The sequence below is a fragment of the Saccoglossus kowalevskii genome, chromosome 18 (assembly GCF_978046115.1).
Source record: "Saccoglossus kowalevskii chromosome 18, keSacKowa6.1, whole genome shotgun sequence".
NCBI lineage: Eukaryota > Metazoa > Hemichordata > Enteropneusta > Harrimaniidae > Saccoglossus > Saccoglossus kowalevskii.
The window spans coordinates 1,835,503-1,859,368 of NC_140658.1; the positions used below are offsets into that span (position 1 = coordinate 1,835,503).

General features: G+C 35.4%; 5 long non-coding RNA genes across 5 annotated transcripts; 4 read left to right on the forward strand and 1 right to left on the reverse strand.

The window, feature by feature from the left end:
* The first annotated feature begins 1,471 nt into the window (after positions 1-1,471).
* Positions 1,472-2,919, forward strand: LOC146731484 (uncharacterized). The gene is made up of 2 exons (XR_014926943.1): positions 1,472-1,520; positions 2,512-2,919. It is a non-coding gene; the product is annotated as an uncharacterized LOC146731484 (long non-coding RNA).
* Positions 2,920-7,174: 4,255 nt separating this feature from the next.
* Positions 7,175-8,859, forward strand: LOC146731485 (uncharacterized). Its single transcript, XR_014927029.1, has 2 exons — positions 7,175-7,214; positions 8,062-8,859. It is a non-coding gene; the product is annotated as an uncharacterized LOC146731485 (long non-coding RNA).
* A 2,528-nt stretch (positions 8,860-11,387) lies between these two features.
* LOC144359251 (uncharacterized) lies at positions 11,388-12,775 on the forward strand. Its single transcript, XR_013421982.2, has 2 exons — positions 11,388-11,485; positions 12,171-12,775. It is a non-coding gene; the product is annotated as an uncharacterized LOC144359251 (long non-coding RNA).
* Positions 12,776-15,974: 3,199 nt separating this feature from the next.
* On the reverse strand, positions 15,975-16,882 carry LOC146731486 (uncharacterized). Its single transcript, XR_014926948.1, has 2 exons — positions 16,642-16,882; positions 15,975-16,148 (listed from the first exon to the last, which is right to left on the reverse strand). It is a non-coding gene; the product is annotated as an uncharacterized LOC146731486 (long non-coding RNA).
* Positions 16,883-21,533: 4,651 nt separating this feature from the next.
* LOC144359250 (uncharacterized) lies at positions 21,534-23,313 on the forward strand. The gene is made up of 2 exons (XR_013421981.1): positions 21,534-21,610; positions 22,685-23,313. It is a non-coding gene; the product is annotated as an uncharacterized LOC144359250 (long non-coding RNA).
* Positions 23,314-23,866: the final 553 nt, after the last annotated feature.

The following is a 23,866-nucleotide window of genomic DNA, read 5'->3' on the forward strand; positions in this document are numbered from 1 at the left end:
ACAAGTAGTCGTATTTAAGTGTATTCTTCAACTCATCTGTCGGGAATGCTGATGGTGTTCAACGGCAAATGAATTGTTTACATGCCAAAGACAATCACTAATTGGTTAATTTGTAGATTTGCTTATTACTCAATTTTATTTACATTTCAGAACTAATGTTCTCCCTTGTTCACATATGTGGTGTGTCTATACAAAAAATGCGTTTATGTTGCATATAATAACGCTCTTACAATTCTGATTAAACTTGACTGTATTAGATAGATGGCTAAAAGGTTTGTGTGTAACCTAAGTTTTATTTTTTTATTTTTTTTTTTGCATTGTGCGTCGCAAAGCCATGGTTGGATTTTACTTGAGTGATATTGATAGCAAAAACGCATTGATTCGATCCTCCTTCACTCCATATGCAATGAAATCTAGTACTGGTAAGATGTGATTTTTTTGGTATAAATAGATGGAGAATCATTTTTAGTATTTGTGTATGGTTTATTTTCTCATTTATCTTTGCTGGTAAACGAACAAACTGTTATTATTTTATTCTGGCAGTAATCTCAGCTCAATACATATGTCAGTATAAGTTGACGTACAGCGGTGGTTTATGTTTGTAACAGCTGTGAACTGTACGCATGTCTAGATATACATATGTAAGTACGGGAGAATAGATAAACATATAAACACGCACACACAAGATTCAATAAAAATGATCCCGATCATAGCAAAGTACATGTTTTGGTGCCAAGTATAAAATGTCTCTAGCAGACGGTTATGCGTCGATATATTCCATTAGTTTTAAAGCATTGTTTCGTTTTACTATACAAGATACCTACGCACAGCTTAGGTATTGAATCGGTAATTTCTACTACCTGAGTTGCGGCGAACGAGGTCGTAGGTCATAGGTGGCGCTATTCAATGTTTCGATTTGCAGGCACACACCATGCTGTGCAACAGATTGCTTGTATCTAAGTGATGTGGAATTAAACCCTGGATGTGAACGGATGAATGTAACAATCATACGTACATATAATAAATATCGACTCATTCGCACACATTCTGCAGTTATTGCGGAAAACAAGGTGTGGCCTGAAATTTGAATCATATATACTGCAGGAGACCAGTTACCGCTAGTACAAGGTGAGTAGATACGTAATGGAGTCGACATATTTGCACACATCGCATATGGTTGCACAACTAGTGGTTTGTCGTATTGTACGTATAAATGCTTTATGCATTCGACATATTTTTTAATCTGACTTTTTTAATTGTAACAATAAATATTTTCCATTTGTTGATTATATTATATCACGGAAGACGCCCCGTTTATTTTATTGATACTATTCCACTGAACAATACGCATATTATATTGACCTGCAGAGAGTTAATTAGAAAGGCTACAAATTATTTTCATTAGTGAAAGCGAGGCTCATAATCTGGGCCACTCTCTCTGTGTTACGAAATTAATAAAGGGAGTGGTAAAACGTAGGTGCATGTATCCATCCACGATTGTCGCACATAGCAAAGACAGGGTAAGTTTATAGATATAAACCTACAGTTTTGGTCACAGTCGAGTATATTTTGCAAATTACAATTATCATAAATGCAATATGTTTCCAAAAATAACTATGTGTCATGTGACCAACGGAGGTAAAAATGACAATAACATACATCAATATTTTTCATCTTGTACCACGTGACTTTTGATACACCGTGATGTATTAAGTAAAGTCGAATACATTATTTATAATTTAATATATTTTATTTCACATTTTATTTACATATATATGTATATATATATATATATATATTATATTTCCATACCCTCTACATGTACGCATACTAATCGACAATATAAACCAACTGTATATTTATATGTTATTAACACGGCAACCCGCCATATGGTGTTCATGAAAATAGCCTGATATACGTTATTACCACAATTATTCAATATTCCATATGGTAGTAATGGTGTCAATTCTAGCAATGGTAAATAACAAACATAACACTGTAATTAGAACTAAACTAAATGTCATAAATGGAAATACTCTCAGTGCAATCGTATATGTCACGTGTTTACTGATTTGGAATCATGATCACATCCGAGTCGTGCAAATAATAAATTATGTTTTGTTTCACTAAATTTCAATTCGTAAAATACGACAAAATCGAGCACAATAACAACTGCAGCTTAGTGACTCAACAAACATTGCGAGTGTACTTTTATCTTTAAGGCACAAGAAATAGAAAAATAAATCATGATTTTCCTTTCTGTGATTTCACAGTGATTCTATCTAATTGTTGTAAATATGTTGTATGTGGGCCGGATGCCTTGAAATGCAAGTAAAGTTACTTACTTGCTTTACATAGTCAAAGATTAAACTCAGATAATGGAGAATATATGTTTGATATGTGACGAGATGTTGATGTTACAAAATGTGTACTAGTTTACCGACTCCTCACTATGAAAGAAGCGCCGCCTTGCGACCATACCTGACTTTGACCTTGTCTTTATGTTCACAGGTATATCAAGAAGATGGCAAATCAATGTATGAGAATTATCTGTGATTTAGTTTGGTTTATAATCTGGTTACTGGTGTTGGTTTTCATAGCATGGCCTGTCGCATTATTCTTCGCTGAGTTTTACATTGTACTGATGCCGTTTGGCGTCTGTTTTGATCCGTGTGAACCCATGGTGAACCTGCTGGAACTTGCAGTGGAACTACCTAGGACCTGCGCCAAGAATATGCTTGCGAAAAAGAGACTGTGTTGCCACGATGCCGAATACACGGCTCAAGCTTAAATGTATAAAGTGAACTTCATTAAATCTCTAAGGCTATACGTCACGGCAGGGACCCACGTGATCAATGATCAACTGAAATTCGGTGAATGTACATTATCTTGAAAACGAATATGTTTATCTTGATAACAGTTGGGTGTCCGGTTCCAATGAACATAATTATTATTAACGGGACATTATTTGAATGCCGCGCGGATGTGTTTCAAAATATTCAGTTTCCTGGGTTCTTTGTTCACATAGACACAAGGACGCTGTCCTTCAAATCGTAGCATGTTTCGCTTGATTCCAGTTTTCACGATAACAATAAACGTACGCACTTCAAAAGACAATAGCTGAACCGACAACAATTATATAGAGAATGTACAATTATAATCATAATAGTTGGTAATTGGTAAGATAACATGATGTTTCGGGAAATGTCGTGTAGATCCTTTAGTCCTTCACCTAACTCCATTTCACTGTATATCCAGGCACCACTTTACCAGGCACTACGATTACCAATTAACATATTCCCTAACTCTATAGAGGATGGGTGGTGAAAGTATTGTATCGATGCATTGTAATACAACTTATTATTATTCAATGTACATACACTCTAGCAAAAATCTGTCAAATAATAAGGCAATACTTACATGTGACTACTTACCTGATATTATGTGTGTATTATTCATATATAAAAAACGTGCCTTGAAGACACATGTCAATAAAAAGGGAACAGTTTTCATAGTGATGTTACATAATGTATTTTGTGGGATCAAATCGTTTTGAGGCAGATGGTATTATCTATGCAACTACATAAACAAGTAATATTGTGGAGTGATGAGAATTTTCTTTTTATATATGTACGTATCCAGCGTGCTGGTTTTCATAACAACTACCAGTAACGTTGAACAGAAGACCCATACGCGGTGAAGAAGTCACGTGATATTATGCCTACAATAGTCAGATTTATAAAACTTAACGCTCAGCGAGTTTATCATTGGTCGGTGTAATGTCACATGTTGTGTACTGTGTAACAGAAATAGCGTTCGGATTTTTTCACCCCAGTCTGACGTGTGGTGGCGCTGGTTCCGTTCCTATGTTTTCACTTGTACACACTTTGTTTTATTATCCAAGGATTTGTTCGCAATGCTCAACCAAATTGGCAATTATCTACCGCCATTTTGTTGTCTGCGATGATTGGCTAATTTACAATTGACGAAATGTTGCATGGTTCATGGGTAACCAAACTAATTCGATAATAGTTGGCAGTTTATGAGTGGCGGTCATAAACACTGATTAAATGGTTTCCATCACATGCCATTAAATAAACACATCTAAAAATAATAAACAAACACATCTTAAAAGCAATCAAGGTGAAAACTATGCCTGTATACATATAAGGTGAGAACTATACCTTCGAAATATTGTTTTTTTTCCACACACTGTTTGAGCATACATAGGCTGATGACGTTTATTTCCCGGGTATTTCTCCGTAAACGTCATCATATATATGCAGCGTGGTCACGTAATACTGAACTATATAGAAGTTATATATAATAATCAAATAACTAATATCTCTAAATGTAACTGAGGATTTGGCAATATAATTTGGATCGAGTCTCATACTAGTGTATATACAAGCAAATATAAACGAATGCGCAGACACCAGTTATTTCAAAACTGTGTATGGGTTCAAACACGTAACAACACACTATTTTTATTTAGTGAATGTACCAACATGCTTTACAGATCAGAAATACTACCCTATCCCGTAGTTTTAAGATATAAGTTAAATTTAAAATTGCAAACCAATAAATTATTCGATATAATAATGACATTGAAACAAACTTATATTTCACTCAGCAAATTATAAAATTATCTTGTCATATAACGACAGAATGTCGCTTTTCAAAGAAAATGACAATTATCTTGTTATAACAGGGTTGTATATCGTTGAAAAAAAATGTTCTGTAACTTTTTAAGAAAACATTTTTTTGCTCTCGCTGTCATTACGAAATGATGTACAAATCATTACCATTTGTCTTATTGTCTATTATTATAAACCGGTCACACTTCGAACGCTGGGGGCGTCATATGACTTTTAGTAAGGAAAAAACGTGCCTCTATAGTGTGCACATTAATAATACTCGTGGCACCTGCACAAGTAGACGATTCGTATAAATACAACATTTGTGTGGATATATTGGTAACATGATAGGATGTGAATTAAATTATCATACCTGGAGCTAAATGAACTGCAGTCGGTTATTTTCTAGGTCGGAAGTGATAAAAGTCTTAATTTGGTAGTCGGTCTATACGATGAACACAGCACGGGAACGCGCATTTATATGTATTAGCGTGCTTGAGTGATTATTGTGGGTAGATTTTTAAACTAATACGAGCTAAAAATAACACATGTATGTCTTATTCCGGGACAATTCCTGTTTCTAGCATTGCAGTTATTTTCTTCTGGGTGGAGATGTATTGCTACATGATATATTGAAGATAATATTTGGTAATCGTAGTCCTAAATAACTATTAAAAATAGCTAGACGTTTCGAGCAATGGCTCTTTATCGATAGCATAGAAGCAAGTACGTCATATCGCAGTTTATACCTTGCATACCACGTATAGATAGTTACATAGAACAGTTTATTAAACCCTTTTCTCTTTTTGAATAAATATAAAACTATGTTTTGTCCAATGTAATATACAAGGATTGTGCTTTCTAGTCACGTGATACATTCACATCATTTTAACGTGAGGCTATTTTTCGTGTTTACGGGTGACCTTATTTATTGTGCACATCGCTCGACAATAAAGCATGGTGGTAAATGAAACGGGGTAAAACTATCGTACAATGGTACCCGAGACGCCTACAGAAATTGTTACTTGCTTTCATAGTCAGAGCTTGTCGCCCTTGCGCCAAAAAGCCGTTTTCTGTTTCTGATGTTAGCACCAAACGATCGCGGTAGCTTGATGGCTGTCTCCATGGCGTCTACTAACGATTCACAACATCCACTGCAAGCAGCCAATGGAAGCAGCAGTATCCAGAGGACGACCAAGAGCAGAGCCAATGGGTAAGCGATAAATATGATAATGATTAACCAGAATAAAAACCATATCAGGTCACAGAGTATTTCACACAGACAACCCATAATTAGAATCTGAAACAGAAAAATGCTATGATGTAATATAATACCTTGCAGACAAACGCGGGCGTATCTTTATTTGAATTAAGCGAAATCATATGTGCACCATTTCTTATGTTATTATCCTTCGAAACTATTGGATTTTAATAATTAATGTTCTCATCATTGTAAATAAACTAAGAGGGTAGTTCACATAAAACTTTAAAAAGCCGACCTAATTGCGAATTACACTATTTGGACACTTTTTGAAAACTTATTTGAACATGAAATTGATGGAATTGTGCGAAATACATGCAATGATATTCCGACGAGCCATGGGCGTTTACAAATATTGTATATAGTATAATTATAACATTACCAATGAATGATGTCACAAACCACTGTTTGCAACTTACATTGTCACGTGTCTGCACCACCTGACAATAACAGGATTACGTCGCTGTTTTGTTTACAGTGAATTCAGTCAAATCATACGTAAAATAAGTAACCATAAATCGATTGTTAATTATGAAATCAGAAATCATAAAATTATTTTGCTATACTGAAGATAGACTCGAGATAATACATTGTCTTCAATCCCTAAATTATGAGATCTGTCATAAAACCCAGGAATTGGTCGATAATTGAGACGATCAAAAAACGACGAGTAACCCTAGTTATGCCGGGTATTTATTATTTATATTTAGAACTATAACGCTTACACCATACTAAATGGTTAATACCCATAAGTGAACAAAATATAGCTTACCTTTGCGGAGTAAACGTAACGTCGTTGTATCTCAGACACTGTGAAACGAAATAGTCAACAAAACTATCAATAATTATTGATATTTATGTGTCATCGACAAAACAAGATGTGCCATACACACCGTCGGCTAGTTTTGAGTTGGCTCGTCTGAAATTAGACACGCATGCGCAGACATCATTGCGGACGAAGAACTTTGGTGAGTAATACGGTGAATGTCTTAGTATATTATATCATTTTGTGGTTAAGGAAAATAATGAAAATAAAATGACAAGACCATGTTAGAAATAAAGGAGTGATAATCTGGACTGGAATTAAGAAAATGTTCCATGATATACGTAACGCCCGTATAGTGTGAATAATTATTGAAATTCTACTTTTACGAGCAAGTAAATAATTTTAACATATACCCTAAATAGATTCCATCGCCTACACGCAATTACCAGGGTGCCTCGCTATCCAGTCACGGCGGACAGGGGAAATTGACATTCTTACTTGACGTTCACTGTGCGGCACACTTTTAATGCAGAAATATATGAGAGACTAGGTGAGTTTCAATAATTTATGTTCGGGGTATTTTTTTATCTGTGGACAATTTTCCACTGGCACTCTATATGTTGATACATCAATAACATTCATCAAACGCAATGTTTCGTTTTGTGTATTTTTTGCAATTCTAAAATGTTGAAATGTTTCATATCTTAATATAAATTTTTAAATAAATGTTTTTATTTATTCATTCTTCACTTGTATTTATAACAATTACTGTTGTTGTATTTCATAAATATGCTCTGAGTCTGATTTTAAAGGCCGTGATCGTCGCGCTGTGAACTGTTGAATTGTACGTAACATGTAATGCACTGCTCGCTGTCATTTAAATATGGAATAATTGTGTGGGGAACTTTTTATATAGTGCGATTTCCTTAGGAGGTGTATCATTTTTGTTTTAACCGCATTTGAATGGCGCCGAATCACGCCAGAATATGTTAAAAATATTATGTTAATTTAATTTAAGAATTTAAATTTTAATAAATGACCAATAATGAACTTAACTAATTATTAAAATGTCAGCTAAGTAGACGCCATGTTATAACAATCTTACTGGCACTCGAGTCGTTCTTGAATGGTTTAAGTTGGATTTAGAAATTATGGTTTGTTGTGGTTCGATTTTCATCTTAGTTGGTTTTCAAAGCCATAGTGACCGTCCGTATACTATTTGACTATTTCGGCGTTGTTATCTAATTTGATGATGGAGTAAGTCTGCTAAATCACGTTTGTTTTTAATAAAACATTAACCATATCAACCATGCCATGTACATATAATAATTTCAATTCAAACTTTGTTTGTACTAAGTTCAGCAAATCCAACATATGTCTCACTTTAATATTTTCAGAGAACAGCGATGTCTCAGAAGTGTTGTGAAAGCATTTGTAACTGTCTGTGTGATATATGTTGGGTTTTATTCTGGTTCTGGCTATTAATTACTATCGCCTACCCAGTGGCTGTGGTCGTCGTGTATATATGGCTGATATTTTTACCGTGTTCTGCATGGTGTGATTGCTGTAAACCATTCGTTGACTGCTTGGAAGCTGCCGTAAAACTGCCGTATACATGTGCTGATAATATGAAACACAGAAAACGATTGGTGAGTGGGTACGAAGACGCTGATAAGTGAAACATCAATGGTAACAAGTAACATTATATTGGCAAACACAGAACGCTTACAAATTAAGGCATTGGTTGTAACGACTTTGCAATTTATATTGAGTTACATTGAGGACTACATTCAAGAATATTACCATGGTAACGCCGACTAACAGCAGTAATTACCCATCACCCATCAGATGTCTTACATATACATACATTATTGAACCTCATATCTTCCCAATATTTCATGTATATCACTAATTTCTGAAGGTGCCACTCCATGGACAAATTATATTGCCATTTCTTTTGACTCCAATATGTCCAAAATATAGAAAAATTGCACGAGTAGAAGTATTCATTAACAAGTAATATTTGAATAAAACAGTTTACACTGTACATGTAACTTACTTTTCTTGTATTAGATATGGACAATCCACCAACCTATGTAACAAAATGTGATTTTACTGTTCTCCATGAGTATTGTTGTATATATTTGTCTGCTATTATCATGGCAGTTCGCACAATAAAGCAATCTAATAATTAATGTTGCAAGGCGTATTCATGTTTTACGCTACACGTTGTTGGTGATCCGCTCCGCTAGGATTGCCCCTATAATCACTTTTGGCGTTGTGTGTGATTTCCAGTGTGTTCACGTATTATTTCTTCTATGATTTTTTTGGCTTGGCCGATTTCTCTCAAACTTGGCACCTTTACCCTAGTTATTAGGAAAAATCTGAAAAAAAAATGTTGGCCCACCGTTTCCATAGCCAAAACAGCCACAAAAAACTGATTTTTGGATAGCTTCGCGCCAAATGTATCTCCTCCTACAAATTTACGATAAAACACTTCAGACATAGCTCATTCTACCCAGCTTGAGTGGGCACACAGTTATTATTTGAATTTTTGATATCTTTTTTCATTACCGAGAAATTTGACCCCAACGTTGACTTAACTTTTCACCAGCAATGGCTTTTAACTTCACATGTAGGTCGTACCGTCACTAATTGGAAAAAAAATCATGGCCCACCACTGCCATTGCAACATCCAAAAACTGATTTTTGAATACTTTCGCTTCAAATGTATTACCTCCTACCAGTTTTGTAATACCAGTGTTCAAATGATCATGCTTTTTATTTTGGCTACGTTGCGCACTGGTAAGAGATCACAGACGCCGACATTGTTACACTGTATCAACGTAATCCCAACGCAACTTTGAACTTTGAATGAACTGTGCAAATCTATCGCAAAACGGTTGGAAATAATAAATGTAACAGCAGAATACGTCCTAGTAATAAACTAAGGGACTTCTAAAGACTGAATGGTGTTTGCGAACGTCGTATAGGGCTCATTTAGTTATAAATCGAATTTAGCTTCACGTTTATGACACACAATGGAAACAGTCAAAAACATGTTGCTTGTTTTGAGCGGAGCGGATCGCCAACCAGCCTACCGGCTTCTAATTAGTGCTGCTCATTTATCTCCCGAGGTCCATAGTCACATGTTTACGTTAATATTATGTCTGAAAAAATGCATCTGCATATCTATTCAAGTGATTGACAGAAGTTGACAGTATTGTCAGATATCGTTGAAATTTGAGACAGTAAATAAATGTATAAAAAAGTGTTCGTGTGCTCATCTGTTTGTTGTTTTAGGTGTTGGGTTCTGTACATACACTAAGTACTTGAGGTGTGGCAAGCTTCTAAGTAGTAGAATATGAACAGTTTGATATGTACTGGCTAGGAATGAGTTTCTCGCGGTGCCCTGATGGTAAGATACGAGAAGGGGTGGTCGGTAGTTGTATTAAGCGATAGATTAGGTACACGGTAAAGGTCGAATGATACACCCCCCCCCCCACCAGGCCAGGAAAATTAAATAATGTTAACGTTTTGGTCCTGCGTGGGTTGAACGGTGTTGAATGATGTTCTTCAACTAGTTTTTTTTTTTTTTTTTTTTTTGACGACTAAGGTTTTAATCAAAATGTAAGTCTCTTTGAGACCGCAAAAGTATTTTTATGCTACTGATATGTGAATTAACCAAACCCATGTACGTGTGGTACTATCTACACTGAGCGAATTAACCAAACCCATGTACGTGTGGTACTATCTACACTGAGTGAATTAACCAAACCCATGTACGTGTGGTACTATCTACACTGAGTGAATTAACCAAACCCATGTACGTGTGGTACTATCTACACTGAGTGAATTAACCAAACACATGTACGTGTGGTACTATCTACACTGAGCGAATTAACCAAACCCATGTACGTGTGGTACTATCTACACTGAGTGAATTAACCAAACCCATGTACGTGTGGTACTATCTAGACTGAGTGAATTAACCAAACCCATGTACGTGTGGTACTATCTACACTGAGTGAATTAACCAAACCCATGTACGTGTGGTACTATCTAGACTGAGTGAATTAACCAAACCCATGTACGTGTGGTACTATCTACACTGAGCGAATTAACCAAACCCATGTACGTGTGGTACTATCTACACTGAGTGAATTAACCAAACCCATTAAGAATCCCTTACCAAACTCAAACTGTTCGCATGTCACGTGATGCAGAATGTATATATGGACATTCACTGATCTTCTTATTCACCAATTTCAATGACCGGTCGAAAGGTTAGCACGCATCTAGCAACCAATGAATTATCCCATTATGTTCAAGATGGTACACTGATGGTTGATTTTGAGTTTTTCGTTAGTATATAGTTTGATGACCAGTCGTTGTCATAGAAACGCATGGACACATATTTAAGTCACATTCAAACGAGTAATGGGGAGCTAAGTAAGCTGCAAGTTTGTAAAACACCTTATGTGCAAACCCAAATATACTGTATGCCCGCATACATTAATACATCAAGACACTTACATATATACACTGGGTATATTTCTTTATTTGCTATGAGTACAATAAACTCCTAATGTCGTATTTGAATTGGAAATATTCAACCATATGCAGAAACGTCAGAGTAATAAATTATGCTGTCCTAAATATTGAAATAGACACGACGATGACACGCAAGGCGCTGGTATACATGACGTGTAATGTATTAAGAAACGAAAGGTATTGTTGTTTATAGACTGGTACAGGTGTGTCGATAGACGCGAAAAATTTGTTTATAAACAGTAGGACGACAAGTTTTGTTATCGCAAGGTAAGATTGTGGCATTGTTTTGCAAACTATAGTATAAAATCGTGAGCTAAAACATTGATGTGTATTTTAAGATCTTAGATATCTATATGGCACCAAATCGAGTTGCTTATGGACATATGAAAAGGCTGTGCTCTCAGATATTGTGAAATATAATTGAAAGAACGTTGTCTACAGCGATTCAAATATATCGTTATTGTTTTATTTTCATTTCTATCGCAGATTACAAATGATTGTAGTGTTAAGGGAGACATGAATGCCATATCGCATCACCCAACGCTCTCCGCTCACATACACACAACGCAATGTCGTATTACAGAACGTAACACTTTACAAACGCTATATGTAATATTATTATATGTATGTATAGAGTTACGTTGTTTATAGATACTTGGATTAACGCTATAAATAGATTTGTTAACGTAAACACATGGTGTAACACTATAAACACACCATGCAACACTATAAACACATGGCGTAACACTACAAACACATGGCGTAACACTATAAACACATGGTGTAACACTATAAACACATGGTGTAACACTATAAACACATGGCGTAACACTATAAACACATGGTGTAACACTATAAACACATGGTGTAACACATAGAACACATTATTCATTAGAACCACGGAATGCTTCAACAATGTGAATACTGATCATAACACTAAATTACTTTATAGGTAAACAGAAACTATGTCTGACGATGATTGCTGTAGAAATTGTTGCAACTGCTTATGTGATGCATTCTGGGTAATATTCTGGTATCTTCTTCTCATCTTCGTGGTTTACCCAATCGCTGTTGTTTTGGGCTTGATTTGGTTGCTATGCATGCCTCTGGTGATTTGTTGTGAGTGTTGCCATGTTACTCTAGAATACCTGGAGAAAATTGTCAAATTACCAAAGAAGCTCGGCGAGTATATACAGAAGAGGAAGCGACTTTGTGGAGAAAAAACTCCAGAGACAGAGGACGAAGTTGATGAAGAGTCTCCAGCTGTGACGTCACCTACCACCACCCAGTAAACATGTCAACAAAACCACGAATGTGACGTTATGTCAGAAACAACGACATAACCGAGATTAGCTCGTAAAGAACTAATAATTTGTCGCCATCTTGGGGATAAAGTTGACAACTCCATGTACTAAAATATTTCTTAAAGTGAACCTGTGCTTCTGGGGACAAACATAGGGCGTTAAAATATATGATACAATGCATGCCTTCGACTAGTATTGTTTGTGTCATGTTCTCTAAATATTGCGATCAATAAAACCGTTTCTCTATTTGTAAGAGTGATGTCATTTAATTAGAAGATACTTGTGAGAAGCAGTGTTGTATGTGTTTGGTGCAACTATATGCAATAATATGTATGCGGCAATGTATGCAGATAATTTAGAGAGATCGATCCCTATAGCGCGTTTTCCCATGGGTCCAATCCTACCTTGGGTTGAACACTACAATATATACCAATTCGTTCTCTTAGTGAGTGTCTCACATACTTATTTGGGGATAGCAAAAACCCAGTCCAGTTTTAGTAACTTTAGTCATTTCGGAATGTTGTTTGAAGTCTAAGACCCATAAATCCTTGGCTGAGCTTGGTGACGTCGAAATAGCGTATTCGAATGTCGTTTGGTAGTGAGATGACCGCACGATCCGGTCAAGTAGTACCGAACCAAACACGTTTCTAAGGCAACATGCAATACACATATAATTTAATAGCTTTGCACGTGCAATGAATCCGTCAAGACAGCACTAAGGCTAAAAATGCCGCTTGGTATAAAAATACTTGAAAACAAATATCTGAAGTGTGCATTCTGTTTACTAAGCAAATAAAAATACATATATGTATTTTTTTACAGGCACGAATAGTGATGGGTGGAACTAACTGGTGTATACCGGATATTTAAATTCTTACCAGAATCTCTCCACCCGCATGTGTAATATTCACCCCGTTATTCACACTGTCATCGTATATCATGTATTTACAGAAATAGAATAATTTAGTCTGTTTTACACGCTATTATTTTGGATATCGAAAAACAAACTACGCAGTTTTTTTGACGCACGCTGCAGGGTATACATTACTATGTTCGATGCATCGTAACTGGGAGAGCGGAATTTAACTTGTAAACAAATAGGAAGTTCTGGGAAGTGATATTTGCTGATAACTCTGATAATATTATATAGGTAAGTTATAAAGTTATGAAGTCAGTATTGGTTTCCGTGTTTCATTACGTTATTCTCAAGTTTACATAAACATAATTTCAAAACATAGCCACATAGACTTCATTACGTAAATTTGTTTAGCATACAATATTCTGTATTAACGTGTACTGTGATAACCGCTTCGTTTGGCACACGGTAAACTGGATAGACCGTGACAATTCGGACTGACCACGCCCAGAGACTCACTATGTTTTGACAAATTATGCTATCAAGTTTAATATAACTGTCGATCTTTAATACTGGATATATTTCACAATACTGACTCAAAAGAAACTTGTGTATCTCGTGAAATGGTTTTACCTAATATTTGGGTGGCTCATTCATGTGTAACTTGAAGCAGATGCCGCATATTGCAAGAATGTCATTTATTAAAATCTGGTTATATGGTACGATTATGAATTGAATTTATTTTGTTTTAAGAGAACAAATTGTCTATTTAGAAAGTTCTATTTCATTCATTAACGTGTTAATTTGGAAAATTTCAGAAAACCACTCATTGTATATCTTCGAAGAAAGTAACATTCACAAGAAATCGAGAGAGGGCGCAATAGGTGTACTGCAATCACCTCGAGATGGCGTCTTACACACAAAGGAATTGATACTTATTTATAAACAAAAATAATAACAATAATTAATAATTATTAATTTAATTTATACCTTGTTTTTATATTTTTTACATTTTAGGGCGATAAAACCTGAGCTCATGTCAAAGGATTGTATTCGTTTGTGTTGTGAATGCCTCTATTATATTTTATTATTTTTATTTTGCCAGAAACGACAAGAATATCGACGAAGTATGTCTAGAGAATGCTGCATATCTTGCTGTGAATGTTTATGTGATATTCTGTGGTTTATATTCTGGTTCCTATTCCTGGTATTAATCGCATATCCGCTGTCGTGTGCTGTCATCTACATTTGGTTGCTATGCCTACCGTTCGCTGCGTGCAGCCGATGTTGTGATGTGTGCGTAGATTACCTTGAGTTGGCCGTAAAACTACCAAGATGCATTGCGGAGAACATGAAAAAAAAGAAAAGATTGTTCACTGAGAAGACAGGATACGAAGAAACACCTTAGTTGTTTACTACATCAGAAAATGACTCAAATTCAATGTAAAAAAATGTATTAAATGAATGTTGACGCCACCAACGAAATAAAATGTTAAATTTTGTCGACATCTGATTCCATTAACTTCTCTCAACCTCCCTACGTGACTTCTTCTTTTAATTTGACGTTGGGCGTAGTTTTCTTCCACAGGTAGTCATAAATACATTTCTCTCTTCAATCGTCAACTAGAATGTTTTCAACAATTCTTACAAATCGAGATCACTGTTAATTTTGTTTTACTCATAATGCGTCCAACCATTATATTTACATGTATTACTAGGATTGTCTTGTTTATTGAGGTGTTTAGTATGATGTGACTGTAATATAATAGACACATGTAATTGTAACGAGACATAAACACTAATTTTACACAAACATCGATCGAAGACTCAATCAAATTACACTTCAAAATATAGTCATATAGTCATATATACAAATATCAAATCACTATATATCATGTAATGTATAAACGTCGACGTTTGGGTTGTTCCATGTCATCTATTACAGTTTCATGCCGCAAACATTTTACTTTACAAATATAATATATTTACCGCTTCTGAATTGTTCTTGTTCAAGTACATATTTAAGGTACATTCACATGATCAGAGAAGTACACACACGAATTTTAATTATTATATTATGGTGTTTTTTTTCTGTAAATCTTCAAATACCTGTATTTATGATCACCATTACAGAGTCAGACTACCACATAGAGTTGTATCGTTATTGTTTCCTGTAAAAATGAGTGATTTGTTTAATGTATGACAGTTGTATGCATGTATTTTCGTCTTAGTGATTATGATTATCAAACGTTGGTGTTTTGTTTACATTTGCCATTGACACAATCTGATTAAAATCTGATGTAGTGTACGGGCTGTAATTATTTTGGCTATAAACTTGTTTTAATTTTATTTTGTATTACTTTTGTTATTAACGCCCTTTTATTTTATTATTTTACTTTGATTTTGATTTTTTTTAATTCCGCCCTACCTACATCTGATCCGACGCCTATGTAAGTCCCGTTCAAATCTCGCGTAAGTAACAGCCAATCACAGTCCCCCTTTTATACAGGCTGTCGGTTGCTTACTTTTCAGTGTATACGGGCAATCTTTCTGTACATTTATATTTTGCCCACTTGAATAAACCATTAATAGAAAATTGCTAGTACATTTTTATTTGCAAAAAAAATTCCACAGCATTTTACAATTTTTGTCATTTCATTGAATATTTTTTTCACTTCCAACAAATGTGTACACTTCCAGATACATCTTCGCCAGCCAAGGTTCGTTCATTCAGTCATCGCTTCAATTTTACATCACTGAACATAATTATCTAGAATGGAAGCAAAAAAGAGTAAACCGTAATGATTAGAACACTGTAAACAGCTATAGTAAACAATGCAAACTGATTTTAAATTGTATAGCGGTCACCGGCCCACGGCATCGACGCAGAAAATTGGAGCAAAAAAATATTTCCTGATCAATTGCGATGTGTTCCAAATAAAAAATATTTTATTCCAGTCCAAATCAGCTCATTTACTTTAATAAAGTGTTATTGTATAATGTACAAAATGTTGATACAATTTGATGAATATTTACAGCTACGGCTTCAATATCGTAGAAGATTTTGGCCCGATCGTCAACAAAACATCACCCGTCTCCAGGGCAGGCGACTGGAAAAAGACACTGGTGTTCGGTCGAACCGGTAGAAACAAAATCGTCACTCCCAGAATAACTATGCAAAATAACGATCTAAAGTCGAACCATTCGAGCCACAATATTAACATAAAAATGACTTTCGTTGCATTTGACAATGATAAACTTACCGAAAAGCCGTGTTTTTCTCGGTCGGTATAATCCGCCATTTTATTTGAGTGTGTTTGCCATCAGACTCTGCCCGGTGACGCCATCATGTGCGCTATAGAAGGAGATCTGTGATTCGTTGACTAAAATCGTCGATAGTGGGTCTCGTTGAAATCTCGTTACATAGGCATCGGTTCAGATGTAGGTAGGGCGGAATTTAAAAAAATCACAAAATCAAAGTAAAATAATAAAATAAAAGGGCATTAATAACAAAAGTAATAAAAAATAAAATTAAAATAAGTTTATAGCCAAAATAATTAAAGCCCGTACACTACATCAGATTTTAATCAGATTGCCATTGACATTGAAAAAGTTTACATCTACGTACACAGGAGCCGGAGACAACGGCTGAAATATACATTCTCTGTAAATGGTGCCCTCTATTGACGAAGAGTTATGTGGTGAATGTTTGACAAGAAGGCCCGGGGGCGCACTGGTCTCTCAGTTCGGTAGGGGTGTGCGGCCGAGAAGTAAAACCCCAGACCCCATCGTAGACCATTTTCGCCTCAAACACCATACCCCATTATAGACTAAATAGTGATTTTGTATAGCCAATCAGAGTCCAAATTGTTACTAAATTTATTTAGTTTTAGGTTGAATTGTTGATGACTTCACTACGCATGCGCTAAGTTTGTACTTACTGAAAGATGGTTCAAATGCCGTCCGTAGTCCCAGTAACAAAGAATAGAATAATGGAAAACAAAAAAAAACGGACAACTATCGGTTAACTCAACAATAGAGTGCATTTAATCCGAGATTGATAAATAGTCCAAAACGACTGGAAATGTATCAGTCCCGAGTTGAACGATGTTCCCGGATATTACGTAAGCGAACAATATTTACTACGTCATGCTTTTCTAAATATTTGGTTAAAAAAAAGCTTCAGTATTTAATCATACCTACGGAATGCCACCTTGACAATCTAAGTGAAGGTTAAAGGTCAAATTAAAATCACCACTTATAATAATTTGAGTGTCAAGATAACAATCAAGATTCTTTATAAATTGTCTAATCTGCTCTTCAAAACACAATATGCGAGTGCCCATTATTTGAAACGTAAATATTAAAAAAGACTATGACCAAATAAAGTAAAACAAGCCGACCGTTTGCATCCCATGATGGTAATTGACTATTGATCGGGTTTCTTCAAATGTTCAATTCTGCCGTGTGAGGGCGCTGCAAATAATAACTCCTTTACTATAACATGGACCATACACAGATGTGCTGCAGCATTTGAATTGGGAGTATCTAAATTGTTCGTCACTAAACTATGCATTTCCTGTAAATATCACGTTAGCATTCCTACGTGATATGCATGTAAATATTTGTTTGCATAAAAGTCATTACCATGCACAGTACTATAATTTTAGATATTGGTTTTATAATAAAATAAAACTTCTTGAGTGAATAGGTGATGCGATATCAAATAAACAAAAAATATTTCAGTGTAAGGCATACTTATACGATGACGCAACCGCAACAAACTTGAACAAGACACACACAGTGCTAACCAGAAACGAAATGCTGAATGTAACACTGAGCAGACATACATTAAAATTAATACATGCATATACACCATGTCATGAAATCAGTCTTTTCTCTGGGGTTCTGCAACTGTTGTCAAATTGTTGAGGTATATAGAACTACTATGTACCATGTGATCATATGTTGTTGTTATGTACGGTTTGTATATTTAGTGAAGACCCATAAAGGCATACACATATTGAATTACGTTTGGTCATAACAGTTTCTTGTTGATTTCTATGTGAATGCACGTGAGTTCTTGCGTGAGAACACGTTTATTGCCCATGTGCTATATAGAGCAAATCACTGTAATAAACATACAGTAATATAAATAACACTAAGTAAGAAATATATTCGCAAAATATAAAAGAAGATTCAGAACGTTGACGTGAGCCAGCTTAACGCTCTTAACGTATACCGGTAGAAACAACAAACAACTTTAAGTTGAGTTGTGTCACCTTTTCACGCGCGATTTAGGGTGGGGGCGCCAGGCGTCCTGCAACCCACAAAATAAAAAAAAATGACAAAACAATTGACAAACCCAGCCCACCGGATGTCTACTTCGGCCACGTCAATAGGAGCGCCCCCTTACCGAATTTCTGGATACGCCAGTGGTTTTGTTCAACATTATTATTATTGAAGCTGCGTTGTCACCAATAACTCGATGTGACTCCCACTGATAACACATGCCAAATGTTCCATCTCTTTTCCTCGGGCCACTAAAAAGAAGGGTTTCATAGTCCAACTGCGCATTCCCGATACGTCATAACCGGCTGTGCATTTCGTCGACCCATTAATTTACTAATCTGCTTCCTAGTTCAATGAAGCCAGCCACGCATAGTAGACCATCAATTCAAGGAACCGCGAAGTATCATGGGAAATCATTACAGACAAACGTTTTAGCTGAATGAAGCTATACAATTACTATTATATGGAGTTATCAATTAAAGCATGTACAATACACTATACTATATTAAAGCATAATATAAAATTGCTATATTTTATATTCAGTTTATAATGAATCGTCACATTTCTTGATTAAAGCCAATTATATTACACAAACAGACCGTTCGTTTTAAATGCATGTGGCGAACAAGTAAACATTATGAAAAATGAGCGAAAGATGACAAAGGACGAATTTATTACCATGGTGACATTGTCAATTCACCCATAGCGTAACGCTATACTTTTGCAGTTACAATAAATTAAACAAATATTCAACTTACATACAACTGGGTCCAATAATTCAAATAGCTAGTCAGTGAATAATTTTAATTGACGAATGAATAAAGATAAAACTAGGCTATGTAAAACGTCGGCTACAATCTGGATGTAAAACGCCGGATTCTAGGCAATGTAGAACGTTGAATTCAAAACAATGTAGAACGTTGAATTCGAAGCAATGCAGAACGTTGAATTCGAAGCAATGCAGAACGTTGAATTCGAAGCAATGCAGAACGTTGAATTCGAAGCAATGCAGAACGTTGAATTCGAAGCAATGCAGAACGTTGAATTCTAAGCAATGCAGAACGTTGAATTCTGGGCTATTAAACATTTTGTTCTATGCTATCGATAAAGAGCCATTGCTCGAAGCGTCTAGCTATTGTTAATAGTTATTTAGGACTACGATTACCAAATATTATCTTTTATATATCATATGTAAAACGCTGATTGTCGATGTTAACAACGCAAGTGGTCCTGATGGCACATCAGGAATTATATTACGGAAATGTGCGGAAGAGATGACCATCTCGTTAACGTTAATTGTTAATAAATCTACGCAGTTGGATGTTTTTCCGTTTATTTTTAAGAAATCAAATATTGTACCGGTTTTTAAATCAGATGATAGAAACAGTGTATGTAATCCCAAACCTGTCTCTTTATTACCATTATTTAACAAAGTTTGTCAGCGTATTATTTTTTTTTTAAATTTTGCTCATGTGAAAAATTCCATAAGTGAGGCACACTTTACGTTTACGCAAATTATCCTTTTTTGGGATTTGTTTTAATTTATGGCTGTGGTTTCAAACATATATGCATAAATACGCCAGAGTAGTTTGGAATGTTCATGTCTCCGACTGGTGCGGAGTTATTTCTGGTCCCTCAAGGACCATTGTTGGGGCCATCATTGTTCATAATGTATTGCCAAGCTACGTTAGGCATTCTAATGTCTCCATGTTTGCTGATGATTCAAAACTGTACACTTGTATAGCAAGTCCATTTGAATGTAATAAGTTTCAGAAAGATCTTGATCGTGTAGTTGATTGGTGTTCTAGATGGTAACTTAAAATTAACTTAAAATGTAATATCATATCTGTTAGCATTAGGCGCAATTCTATTCACAATTATACGCGATTAACCTTACGAGTGAACATATAAACACTTGTGTGATGAAGGCTTTTAAAATGTTTCTCAAGCGAACGTGATCATACTTTAAAGCCTTATACACAACGTTAGTGAGTACCAAACTTGGATACTGTTCTCAGGTGCGGTCTCCTTCACTAACATTTCTTCATAAAATTAAATCATTTCAACTTACCTCTTTTAGAAATACGTCGAAAAATTCTTTACTTGTATTTCTTTACATGTTGCACCCTCAATCTACGAGGTTACGCTCGCTTTTCCTTGTCCCAAGGTGTCGAGTAATTGTCAGAAAATGTTCATACTTTCCTCGATGTGTATTTTCTCTTTTTAATACAATGTAAGGAATGTAAAACACTGATTTCTAGGCTATGTAGAAACTGTGTGCTATGTGGCGCGTTGCATTCATATAAAGTACCAGTAGAGCATGAAGGGCATGCGCATTTGCGTACATCGTTGTCATACACAAAATGCGTTTAAAATGATGATAATCCACCGTGAATAAGTGCGAGCAATGACAAACAAAAGCATTAAAGCATGCACGATGCGTCCAAAATTCGTGTAGAAACAATTTATTTGACAGGCCTGTATTACGTACATAATTCGTTTCTAACTCGTGGTGTCTTCTAATTACACCCACGGCGACAACGATGTGATAGACACGCTTTATACACATGCAATGTATTTCCATTGTATTTTGTCAATTACCGTGTCGAGACTATTTTGAAAAGTTTACGTGACGTCAGCCTGCAATATCCGCCTCAATATCAGCAAGAAAGAACACCTTGTATCAGATGTCGCGTTTAAACTACTTCCACTCGTAATCTGCATATAGGATAAAATAGATCCATTTCCGCTTCCTGTTTGAAATGTGACAAGGTTATTTTTATTTCCTGAATACATCGCTACTGGTTCAAAAGATATGAACTCTTCTGACCTTTCTAAATAAGCATGGTAAATACCCGCATTCGTCACTTCCCTGTGTTCCATTGATGTTCATTGCGCGCCTGTAATGATATCTGCGTTATTTCCAGTACAGTAACTGTGGTGAGTCATGTTTTTTTCTGTTAATAATTGTTAATTATTTCTCATTTTATCCGACAAGTGTTCAACTATAAAAGCGTAATCAATGAAAGTTATCCCTTTTTGGGTAATATCATTTCTAGTATAACTGTTTAACAGTCTCAAAGTATTTTCTTAATCCTATTTGTATTAACATACGTACTTATGAAATATGTATTTAACGTAACTATCAAATCATTGCGAATGATTGGGGCTGGTGACATCAACTATCAGTTATAATATTTCTATGGATAAACTGCATAAATATTCGAGTAATTACTAGAATTCACATCATTTGATATATTTACTTCAGTATAATTAATCATATTCAGTTTTGTTAGCAGTGTCGGGTAACCAACACAGTCTTCACTTCAACTTCATAATAAAGAAATATAGCATAGCAAGTGTGAGTCACATTACATAGAACTCTATATGAGGTGCTTAATGTCGTTTACAACGCGTGACTGTCAAAAGGGAATAGCAGCCTTTGTTCATTGCTCTAACACCTCGTATGACGTCAACGAAAATTACACACACAATTTTCGCCAGGAACGTCATGGACGATGTGCTAAGTACAAACGTGCATTTTCTGTTGGTTTTTATGTGAAGTGTTTTCAATTGTTTGATCTAATTGCTCACTAACACAACATATACGCATGTAGTCTTTCGTTTTAGTTGACAAACTCTGACAGTCACTCGCCGGCATGACACCGACTCTACGCCCCATACGCGTCTTTATTTGAATGCTGTGTTTTAATATGCACTATACACACAATTAACCCCGATATATTGAATACCCGTATCATTACTACATTGTAAATTATAACCAGTAACAAAACAACTGACTGACATTATGTCAAGGGTTTCATATGGGGGTCATACAAGGACACTATAATTAATAATAATGTAAAAAGCCGGGCGAAGCATTCTGTACATAAAACAATGCTCATAATTTAACTTTTATGACTAATAATTTGAAATTTCAATATTTATTACGTTTCAATCATCAATGGTAATTTCGATTACTTGTTCATTTTTATCGTCTTGTGTCACTTGCAGATCCGAGAAAGTTGAAAGCAAAATGACTGGAGGTGTGATTGGTTGCTGTACTGACGTCATTTTATTTCTGTTCTGGTTTGTGGTGTGGATATTAATCGCCTGGCCTCTAGCACTGATTATCTGCGTACTTTATGTCATAGCCTTCCCGTTCACTGCCTGCTTCGATTGTTGCGTTAACGTATGTGAGGTGCTGTTGCAAGGCGTTCACTTTCCAAAGTACTGTGCTGAACAAATGATGAGCCACGTTAAATAATACCAAACTATAACAGCAATGACGAGAATTGTACTGTTCTCACGTGATTTCAACAGTATGTAGCGCAAGTTATCATGGAGCTACTGTTAAGAATCCAAGATCACGTTGTTGAACCGCTCGTCCATAGACAATATCCAATTCTTGTTTATATGTTCGCATATATGCTTGTAATTTCGATTACACATAGAATCAATGTTCATTTTCTAATATTTGTCTGGTTTTTAAAACCAAAAATTAAGCAGCATCGTCACAAAACTGGAAGTTCCGAAAAAGAACAAGATTCCATTGCACTGACATTGGCTACATTAAACAAGCTAACTGTTGACTTTGAATTTATCAATATAAAATACAAAAAATCATTTGGCTTTTGCTGAAATTATGATCGCAACCCTATGGTTATTTTGGTGTCATTTTAAATACAGGTATGTCATCCCTGAGTTGTTTTCAAAATAGAAATAATTACATTTTGTCTTGATACAAACATTATAACTGTGGTGTAAATTCTTCTCCCTAGAAATACATACATATAAGTCTATAGTGTAACATAGTGAACGGTACAAAGATGGTGCTTTTTGTATTATTTTATACAAAATTGTAAATCCGATCATCAGCTTTCATTCAAATTCAAATATTCAATGGGGATTGGCTCAAGAGCTAATCATTGCATACGCCCACAATGCTCGTGCAAGCCACATAGCAACAGTGACTGCTCATTTATTCAAAATATTAAATTAATAATAATTTGAACTAAAGACGATGTCACAATAATCCAACCTCCATTCTGATTTATGAAAATGTGTTACACAAATATTTATAAGCTTTCTGACCTTCACTGAACACTTTAGACACAAATAGCCGCCGAAATCGCGTTGGAAGCGAGAGTCGCGAGACTTGGTTTTGTCATCTCAATTAGTGTTCATTTCTCTCCA